Here is an 11,457-nt window from a genome sequence, read left to right as displayed (position 1 = left end):
CACTAGATGGTGGCTCTGAGATTTATTTTTTCCTTTGTTTGTTTTTGGTTTTGCCATGGATTAAATACAGATGCTATGTCTTTATTGATTTTCTCATCCTACTCCCTGGGCATGTAGTAGGTACTTTCCTAAATGGATCTCAACATCTAGTCAACTGTGGAGGGACAAGAATGGCTTGTCCGTTAGATCACTCTAGGTTGCCTAGCAGGAGCTGCCTGGAATCAGTTACTATCTATCACCTCAGCAGGAAAGTCAGGGACCAGCTGCAACTTACTCTGAAGTTTCTAAGGGATGTTGGTGTCAGGAAGCTGGTATACCCAGTACTGGTATGTACTTGCCCTGAGCGGCTGGTAACAAAATGTTGATCATTTTGCACACTGACCCTGTGTCCTTTATCACAAGGGGGCTTTCATGAGAACCCTAGGAAAAGAGCAAAAAAGGGGCCAGGTCTCTCTCCTATAGCACCTCCGTGGGGTATCTGGCTGTGCCCCGTCTGACCGCTCTTCTTCCTGGGATGCTGAGAAAAGGGGGCTACATGTCTACTGACCCTCTGCTTGTGTCTCAGTCTGTTCTGGGAGGTGATTATGCATGTTTGACTGGGCCCTTTGCCTGGTACCAGATCATACCTTGGAGATAAGTGATAAGGTGAAAATAAATAAGAAAGTAAAGAAACAAATACAAACTGTGTGAGCTTGGGAAACAAATGGTTTGCATAAAAAAGCTAATTTTCAAAGGTCTCCGTCAGCCCACGGCTACTTTCTTCTGCTCTAGATGCCTTACTGAAGCAAAAACCCAGAGAGGCAGATTCTGTTAGTCCTCCTGAACGTGTTTTCAATTTCTACCTCATTGTTGTTAGAACTCTCCTGATTTCTGCTGTTGACCTCAGACAAAACTGATTTTTGAATCCTATTATGCCCTCTAGAGGTGTGACAGACTATCAAGGTATTACTTGATAACCCGGAAAACAGCAAGTGACTGTAGGATAATGAATGCAGTGAAAAGCTAGAACTAATGAAAAATTTAAAAAACACCTTTTTTTCATTGTTGATACCGGCTGAATTTGTTGCCACTACTTTTAGAGAAATTTGACTTCAGTATGCATGTTCCAAAATAAAATAGTATGAGAATCTCTGCTTTTGGGTCAAAAACAGAAAGTTCTCTCTATGACAAACATCTACCTTTTATCTTTCTGCAAACTATTAATCATATTCATGGTGTGATTGTTAGTTCAAAAAGGAAACCGGAAGGAATTATAGTACTCTCTCAGAGGATAAATCCATGTGAGGGTTATGCTTGCCGGTGGAAACATGGTTTTGTCTAATCACCATTTGAAATTTTAATTTTGAGTTGCGGTACTTGGCCGGAAAAGCTACTATTGCAGCCTCAAAACCAGGCAAAAACTCATTCTTTTCAACTCTGTTGGTTTACAGGAGTCCCTGACCTCTGGGATCTAATGACTGATGATCTGAAGTGGAGATGATGTAATAATAATAGAAATAAAGTGCACAATAAATGTAACATGCTTGAATCATTCCCACTCCCTGCCCCAGTCCGTGGAAAAATTGTCTTCCATGAAACTGGTCCCTGGTGCCAAAAAGGTTGGGGACTGCTGGAATATATTTTACTCAATAAAATCTCTCCAGAATTCCGTTTTATTATCAAATTCTCTAAACCTTGTGGAAAACATTGTCATCGCCACCCTGATAACACAGATATCTAGAAAAAGGATTCATCATTGTATGAAACCATGGCAGGGACACAGGTAGACTAGTTAGTTCTTGAGTCTCCCAATTCTGGTTTTTTTTTTTTTTGTCATAAGCTGCATATTACTTCACTGGCTTTATGGCTTAATGAACATAAGATTCAGCAGAATCTTTGGACATCAAATGGCCTTCATGAAACAATGTCTTGATGAGTTAAGTAAAAATGAATCAGAAACACATGGACCCAGCGTCCCTTGAAATATAAGCAGGCATACAAATCAAGGCAAGAAGCACTTAACAAACACTGGATTTGGGTTTCCTCAATCTGAAATGTTAAAATAATTAGCAAGGACTTATTGAGGCTGAAAAGTGATCAGTTCCAGTATTCCTAATTCAAAACTGAAATGAAGAGAGGTGGAAGGGTCCTGGAAGAGAAGGGAGTGGCCATGGGGAGTACGGAGATCTTTGAAAATTAGCTCCCCCGCCACCATACTCTTGTTTCCCAAAGCTCACACATTTTGTTTTTATTTATATATCTTTCTTCTCTTCTGCTTTGATTGCCAGGTTTCAGCTGAAGACCTACCTAAAATACCTGGGATCTTTAACATAAGTCTTTCTAGTCTCTTCTCCAAGGCAGGAAATGATGACATTTGGTAAGACAATGCTCTGTTCATTCTTGACTTGGAGATAAATTCCTATAATGGCCATTCAGGAAGTTTGGTTAAGTAATCAAGATGAATTTATTTCTTAGTGTGTTGGACTTCTCAGCATTCCCCTAACCCAGAAAATACATTCTTTCAGAAAGCACTGTAAAAAAGTTGTAAGGAAGAATTATTACCTACTATAATACAGATTTTGAAGTAGATCGTAAGCTTGGAGAAAAAAAAAAAAACCAGAAAGCTTCAGTTGTTAGAAATTGAGAGACAGTGGTTTCCTTGCTTGCTCCTACACTGTGTCTGGGATTCCTAGAATCCCTGCTCTGGCCCAGGCCTTTAGTCTTTTCTTCCTTGCCAGAGGCCTCTGGGATTCAGCCAGCTTCCTCTCTTCATCTGAAGTTGCTTCCCTCCATCCTTTGTGATATTTTTTCCCCGCATTCAAGTCCGGCTGCAAAGTACAAAGCAATTGCCCATCACTACTCCAGAATGTACATTTAAAAACTTAAAAATTACTTCAGAGACTTATTGGAAATCATCATAGGGAACTGACCAGGGCCACAAAAATAACAGCCATGGGGAAGTCTTAGAGCTGAGAGAATAATCTCTGGTCTCTTTCCCGAATTTGTCAACTGAAAGCTTGGCTGAGAGGTCCTGCCTTGTCTTTTATCTACGACGGTAGATCTCAGCAACCAGATCCCTCTTCTGCAGGCCAAGTGTATCCCTGCTTTCACCATAGCCCTTGGCCAGGCCTGAAGATTCTAACTAGGTTGCTAATATTCTAACTAGGTTGCTAATCACTAATATTTCCTTTTACCAAGGGAGGGTGGGGGTTGGGGTTCCATCTCTAAAGTCCTTTTGATTTGAGGACATTTGTTCATATATTCACTCAGTATTGTTCTGCCTCCTCCTATTTATGAAAAAAAAAATATTTTTTAGCCATTTCAGGTCTATCAATCAAAAATAGTATTTGTTATCATTTAAATATGAAACATTTCACTACTCATCAATACAGCATATGTTTATGTCAGTTAGGCCTAAAACGCTGGTACTATGAATTCAATGGTCAAGTGTGTGATATAATTCTCTTACAAATTGTGAAAGTATTTAGCAATGTCCAAGAGCCCTGGCTGAGGGAAGCAACTTCATTAATTTATTCAACAAACATTCTCATATTGCTTCCTCTGGGGTCTCTAGTGACCATATTGAAGCTTATGATAAAAAATGACAATAATCTTTTGAGTTTGGGGAGCATTACTATGCCATCCAACACTCCCTTCGATGCAAGACCTTCTTTCAGAGGCTTGTGTCCATTATTTCCTTTCCTGCTACTCTAATAATATCTCCCTTCTATTGAGCCCATATTAGGAGGCAGGCACATGACTTATGTTCTCTCATTTAATCTTTGAACAACACTTTGAAATATATAATATGAGCCATATTTCATGATTGCACAAAGTGAGACTCAGAGAAATTAATTTGCTCAATATAGAGCCACTGATAGTGTGAAAGAGTTTAAATTTGAACACAGAGCCAACTCAAAAGCATATTGTATTCAGCACATTCCTCTCTATTTTCTCAATTGTTTTGACTGACTAGAACTTTCAAAGAATGGTGATTTTAAAGAAATCAGTTCTAATCAATCTCACTACTTTATATTTATACCATGATACATTCACAGTATTAGAGTGGTAGGGCATTTATAATAAACAAATCTAACCTTATTTTTACATAGACGATAACCCCCTAGAAAGAGAATGTTGTCTTCAGAGTGACACTTAAGGCAAAATCAAGACTGGAATCACATCATCCCATTTCTCAAGCCAGTATGCTTTCTGATCTGTTTGCCATCTGATATAACCAATTAAATCACATATAATCAAACAGAGAAACTTCACCAAGAAAAAGTAACTCAGAAATCTGTCTTACTTCAGCCCCCAAATCATTATGTCTAAGGTCATTGTCAAAGTAACCATTTCTCAAACCAAGGGATCTGAGGAAACTTGTGAGTATTTAGCATTAGGTTCCAGTGACTGTCCAACTTTGAATACACTGTTGTTTTTGACTGCTGAGGAGTCAAGATATAAGAAGAAAAGGTTGCAATCTTTCAAATGTTACTGTTCCAATGGTATGAGCACTTGTTATACTGGCACCAATCAAGTCTTTGTTTTTCATTTTTTTCAGTATATAACTGGGTTTAGAAACTGTTCAGTCAATCTATTATAACTTTTCAATTGCTTAGACTCAGAGATCCTTATCAGTCCTAAATAATCGTCCTGTGTTTTCTTTTTCTGTTTGCCACAAGTCCTAGGAATTCAGCCTGTTTTCCTATTTCAGTGTAAAAAAATGATAGTGCAGCCACAATTGTTTTGAGGTCTTGTGATATGCAAACACTGTCCTAAGTGCTTTACATGTATTATATCACTAGTCCTTATGAAGTAGATCTTGTTATTATTTCCATTTTCTAGATGAGGAAACTGAGACAAAGAGAGGTTAAGTAATGTTCCCAAGGTTAAACAGTTAGTGGTTGAGCTGTTCCATAGTATATGATTTTAGTTTCTCCCTCCGCGAAAGGTCTCTCAGCCTTTCTTTGTTCTTCCCAACACACACACACATATTATATGCCCCCTCTCATCACATTAAAACAAATAGGGTTTTGCTGGGAATTACTGCTACAAAACAAACAGAGAGAAACACAATATGAACACTGGTAAATTACAAGTTTACAGAATCTTACGAAGTTCTTTTGATTATGATTTGTGGTCTGTAGCTTATGACTGCCTCCTGACATGACAACGGGAAGCCCCAGTGGTCTTCTGTTCTCTTATTTCCTTGGGGAATCGCAGGGTTTTTTTTTTTAAAATCATCTATGTCTTTTTTTTCCTTGCCTAAAGAAACTGGGATGACTGATACACTGACTGGAATATACTGATAATAGAGGCTGAACCAAAAGTGTACCCTAATCCTATCCCATGGATGGACGTCTCTACCAAGACCCTCCAGACTTCACGGTATGCTCATCACCAGATTTCTGTGTAGTCCAGAAAGATTGATCCCCTTTTGGGGAAGAGGAAGGAAGGAAGAGGAGAATAAGGAGACAGTGAAATATCCTTATGAGTTAAAGCATAATCAGCTTGCATTCCTGTAGCATCTAACTGGTAAGGACTGAGAGTGTACCTGGACTTTAAACAGGTCTATCACTTACTCTTGTGAGGATGGTAAAATATAGATACAATTAGAAGCACATGGTGAATTGGACCATTGACATTTATTATGGCAACACCGGAGATTGAACTTCTGATTCCTAGCCTATCTGTTGCCCAGGGGTTGGGCTATTGGAAGCAGGCAAGCATATTTCACGCAGAAATGAGCTCCACTGTTTTCTATAATCTAATATTATGCCGACACTCCTATATGTTATAAATAAAATCCTAATTAGAACCAGAAAAACCAAAGAAGTCACTAATGGGAAGACACATGTCTTGGCTCTGCCACTAATTAGTTTTGTAATTTTGGCACATTCTTCAGCTTCTCTGGGACTCAGTTTACTAGTTTTTAAAGTGAGAAAAAAACATCATTTCTAAGGTATCTTTTAATTCTAACATTTTTTGATTGTAGGAATCATGTGAATAAAAAGGCTTTAGAAAATTGAAAACACAGTATTGTAGCAGAACGTATGGTTTTCTATTTTGAATTTTATCAGACTTTGTTTGATTCTGAATTCTAAAATAGGATTGAATATTTTTCAATTAGCTTTGTATGTAGCAGCAAACATATCTAATTGAGGAAGGAAAAGAAACCCTAAAAACCTGTATTGAGGGAAAAAAGAAGTGCTCTTCAGCTTTCTTAGACATTAAATGGCTCATTCAAAGCAACATTTTGATAAATTGTATAAATGAGAGAGGAACATATGGATTAAATTTTCCTTGAAATACATTCGTACTTAAAAATTAAGAAGAAAAAGTGCTTGGCAAAGCCCATTTGGGGTTCTGCCAAATGGGAAACATTTGAAAAATAGTTGAAAATGCAGTTTTATCTCAAAATGCTGCCATATTCACCCATCCTTATTGATTATATATTTTAAAATTTGTTATTTACCCTCCTTGTATTTATTTTTGCAGTTTGTTTTATGCCCTGGGGGCTTGCTTAATCTTGCCACCAGGTTTTTTTTTTTTAAACAGAGCACATAGTCCATTAGTCACCGGAGAGCGCATCACAATATCTACCCGCTTCCTGCAAGATTCCTGTTAAATGGACATCTGTGGAGGCTTCAGTTTGATCTCTCCTGGAGTAACAACTGGCATTAATTCATACTGTTGCAATGAAAGTTTCTAAGGAGCACTTTGTGGTGGAGAAATAAAGGGGATCTGGTCTTTGAAGATGTAGAATATGGTAAATAACTTTCCAGTAAATTATGCTATTGCAGTGAAAGAGCTTTAAGAGAAGACAAGCCCAGAGTTTCCTGATTTTATAGAATTCAAAATCAGATAATCAAAAGACTTAGAGATAGCATCTCTCTGGATGGATAGAAGAGTTTGGTTTGTCGATAGATTCTGTGGTATAACTTGAAGAAGAGAAAAATAAAAAATTGTAAAAGTCACAGATTTCTGATCAAACTGATAGTCCTTCTTAGTTTTAGGGGGTAAATTTATTACAGTAAAATGACTCAGTACAATCTGTATAATTACTTTACAGCTCCCTACAGACCCTGTGATGGATTTCAGCTGAGCTATTTAAAATCCTAAAAGATAATGCTGTTAAAGTGCTGCACTCAATATGCCAGCAAATTTGGAAAACCCAGCAGTGGCCCCAGGACTGGAAAAGGTCAGTTTTCATTCCAATCTCAAAGAAAAGCAATGCCAAAGAATGTTCAAACTATTGTACAATTGCACTCATTTCACATGCTAGCAAGTAAAGCTCAAAAATCCTTCAAGTTAGGCTTCAACAGTATGTGAAACAAGAGCTTCCAGATGTACAAGCTGGATTTAGAAAGGGCAGAGGAACCAGAGATCAAATTGCCAACATTCATTGGATCATAGAAAAAGCAAGAGAATTAAAAAAAATCTACTTCTGCTTCCTTGACTATGATCAAGCCTTTGACTGTGTGGATCACAACAAACTGGAAAATTCTTCAAGAGACTGGAATACCAGACCACCTTACCTGTCTCCAGAGAAATCTGTATGCAGGTCAAGAAGCAACAGTTAGAACCTGACATAGAACAACAGACTGGTTCCAAATTGGGAAAGGAGTACGTCAACTATATATTGTCATCCTGCTTATTTCACTTCTATGCAGAATACATCATAAGAAATGCTGGACTAGATGAATCACAATCTGGAATCAAGATTGCTGTGAGAAATATCAATAACCTCAGATATGCAGATGATACTACCCTAATGGCAGAAAGCAAAGAGGAACTAAAGAACCTGTTGATGATGGTGAAAGAGGATATTGAAAAAGCTGGCTTGATACCCCAACATTCAAAAAACTAAGATCATGGCATCTGGTCCCATCACTTCACGGCAAAGAGAAAGGGGAAAAGTGTAAACAATGACAAATTTTATTTTCTTGGGATCCAAAATCACTGTGGATGGTGATTGCAACCATGAAATTAAAAGATGCTTGCTCCTTGGAAGGAAAGCTATAACAAACCTAGACAGTGTATTAAATAGCAGACACATCACTTTGTCGACAAAGGTCTGTATAGTCAAAACTATGCTTTTTCCAGTAGTCATGTATGGATGTAAGAATTGGACCATAAAGAAAGCTGAGCACAAAAGAACTGATGCTTTCAAACTGCGGTGTTGGAGAAGACTCTTGAGAGTCCCTTGGACTGCACGGAGACCAAACCAGTCAATTGTAAAGGAGATCAACACTGCATGTTCATTGGAAGGACTGATGCTGAAGCTGAGGCTCCAGTAATTTGGCCACCTGATGTGAAGAGCTGACTCACTGGAAAAGACTGTGAAGCTGGGAAAGATTGAGGGCAAGAGGAGAAGGGGATGACAGAGGATGAGATGGTTGGATGGCATCACCGACTCAATGGACACAAGTTTGAGCAAATTCTGTGAAACAGCGAAGGACGGGGAAGCCTGTTGTGCTTCCATGAGGTTGTGTCCATGAGGTTGTGAACAGTCAGACTTAGCCACTGAACAACAAACAGCAGACCCTATGGAAGTCACATCTCTGTAGATAAATGTACAGATTCAGGTCACTAGGACATACTCCTGAAGCCCGATGTTCTGGGTAAGGTTTTCTCCCCTTTCCTACTTCTCCCTCCCTTTTTATAATCTAATCCTTTTAGCTATTTTGTCATGATAATACAAGAAAACAAGAACATTTTCTTGGTATTAAAATCTCAAAGCCTAGGTAGTGATACCATCAGATACAGCCTTCTACTCAGTATACATCCAAGGCAATGATAAGGTTTATTTTCACAAGATGGTAATGATAGCTTACTTATCCTTTGAGGCTCATCTTTACAACACAGGAATTCATTTTTATTGTTGGGTTGTCCTTTTACTTTTGTAGTATTGAAATGTCGTATGTTATTTTTAACAATTATTTTCCATGAATTCTTTATAATTTAAAGTCTTCATTGGTCTTATATATTTTACCTATGCAAAATTGCAATAGGATTTGTATGATTTCATGAGCTTTGAAATAAAAGATATTGTAGGCAGTTTTGTGTAACAACTCAGTAGCAGACACAGAATGACTGTCTTAGAACCTCCCATGAGCTTGGTTTTATGTTTAAAGGTCAATTCAACATAACAGAGCATATTTGAAATATAAAAGAATTAATTTTGAAATTCTTTATTCCACTTACTTAGGGAATACTATATAAGTAATATTATAAGACAAATTTTGATTTCTGATAACCCATTCATTTAAAACTTATATTATTCTATTCTTCAGTCTGCTTGCTTGAAATGTAGTAGCATATTCAGAAAATCTGAAAGGGAAAGAGTAAATGTAATTATTTTGCTAATGGTGGTGCTAGTGGTAAAGAATCCACCTGCCAATGCAGGAGATGCAGCTTCGATCCCTGGATTGGGAAGAACGCTTAGAGAAGGAAACGGCAAACTGCTCCAGTGTTCTTGCCTGGGAAATCCCACGGACAGAGGAGTCTGGCAGGCGGCAGTCAATGTGGTCTCAGAGAGCCAGACACAGCAGGGCACACACATGGTGGGAATTATTTCAGTTTATGAATAAAGGACGCTAAGTACTGAAGTGTCTTCCTCAGTGTCAGGTGTTAGTCATACTTCAGTCAAACCTAAGTAAAGAGTGGTCTTTTGAAAACTTAGATTATTGTCATAGTTTCTTAGTTACTAAATTACTTTGAAGAAAGCAGTTTTATAGAGGTGTCATTTATGTATCACAAAATGTAGCTATTTTAAGTATACATCTAGATGAGTTTTGACAGATGTATACATCTGTGGGGCCACTATCACCAGTCAAGATATAAAATATTCATATCACCCCCCAAATTTCCTTTGTTCCCCTTTGTAGTCTTTTCCCTCGCTTAAAGGTCCTTGGCAACCCCAGACTGACTTTATACCTCAATAGAGTAGTTTTGCCTATTCCAGAATTTGACATAAATTCAGCTTTATAATATGTACATGGATAAACTTTGAAGACATGCTGGTGAGATAAACCAGGCAAAGAAGGACAAATGCTGTTTGATTCCACATATATGAGGTACCTAGAGTTGTCAAATCCATAAAGACAGAAAGCAGAAGAGTGGTTACCAGGGGCTAGCTGATATTAGCCTAAAATAAGATGTTATAAATATATGACATGTAAGCCTTATGGTAACTATGAAGGAAGTATCTATAATAAATACACAAAAGTTTATCGTAAAGGTGTCAAAGCATGCCCACACAAAAAAATCATCAAATCACAAAGGAAGACAATAAGAGAGGAAGGAAGAAACAGGATCTACAAAACAGTCAGGAAAAACAATGAACAAAATGGCAATAGTAAGTTCTTACCTATCAATAATTACTTAAATTAAATGGATTAAACCCTCTAATCAAAAGAGACAGAATAACTGAATGGATAAAAAAACCAAAACCCATCTCTATGTTGCCTACAAGAGACTGACTTTAGCTTTAAGGACACACATAGACTGAGAATGAAGGGATGAGAAAAAGATACTTTAAGCAAATAGTAGCCCAAAGAAAGCAAGGTAACTATACTCATATCAGACAAAATAGTATTTAAGTAAAAAATAGTCAAAGAGACAAAGAAAGTTGTTATATAATGTTAGAGAGGTATATTCACCAAGATGATATGACAATTGCAGATATTTATGCATCTAAACACTGGAGCATCTAAATACATAAGGCAGACAGTAACAGAACTAAAAGGAGAAATAAATAGCTACACAATAATAACTTAGGACTTTAATACTCCACTCTCAACAATGGCTAAATCATCCAGACAGAAAATTGATAAGGAAATAGCAAATTTGAACAGCCCTCTTGACCATCCAACGACAGCTAAACATGTTCTTCTCAAGGGCACATGAAATATTTTCTAGGATAGATCATATGTTAGACCACAAAACAAATCTCAACAGATTCAAATAGATAGAAATTATATCAAGTATTTTTTCCAACCACAATGGTATGAAACCAGAAACTATAACAAGAAGAAAGCTGGAAAATTCACTGAATTCACAAAATCATGGAAATTAAACAACACTGTCCTCAACAACCAATGGATCAAAGGAGAGATCAAAATGGAAATTTAAAAAGTATGTTGAGAAAATGAAAATGGAAATAACTTTCCAAATTTATAGGATGCAACAAAAATAGTTATAGAAGAGTTCTTAGCAATAAATGCATATCTCAAGAAAAAAGAAAGATCTCAAACAGGCAACCTAATTTTATACCTCAAAGAACTAGGAATAGAAGAACAAACTAAGCTCAAAGTTAGTTGAAGGAAGGAAATAATAAAGATTGGCTTCCCAGGGGCTCAGTGGTAAAGAATTTGCCTGTCAATGTAGGAGACTCAGCAGATGTGGGTTCGATCTCTGAGTTGGGAAGATCCCCTGGAGAAGGAAATGGCAACCCACTCCAGTATTCTTGCCTGG

This window comes from Odocoileus virginianus, chromosome 30 (assembly GCF_023699985.2).
Source record: "Odocoileus virginianus isolate 20LAN1187 ecotype Illinois chromosome 30, Ovbor_1.2, whole genome shotgun sequence".
Taxonomy (NCBI): Eukaryota; Metazoa; Chordata; class Mammalia; order Artiodactyla; family Cervidae; genus Odocoileus; species Odocoileus virginianus.
The sequence above is the reverse complement of the archived record's forward strand: the minus strand, read 5'-3'. Positions refer to the sequence as shown.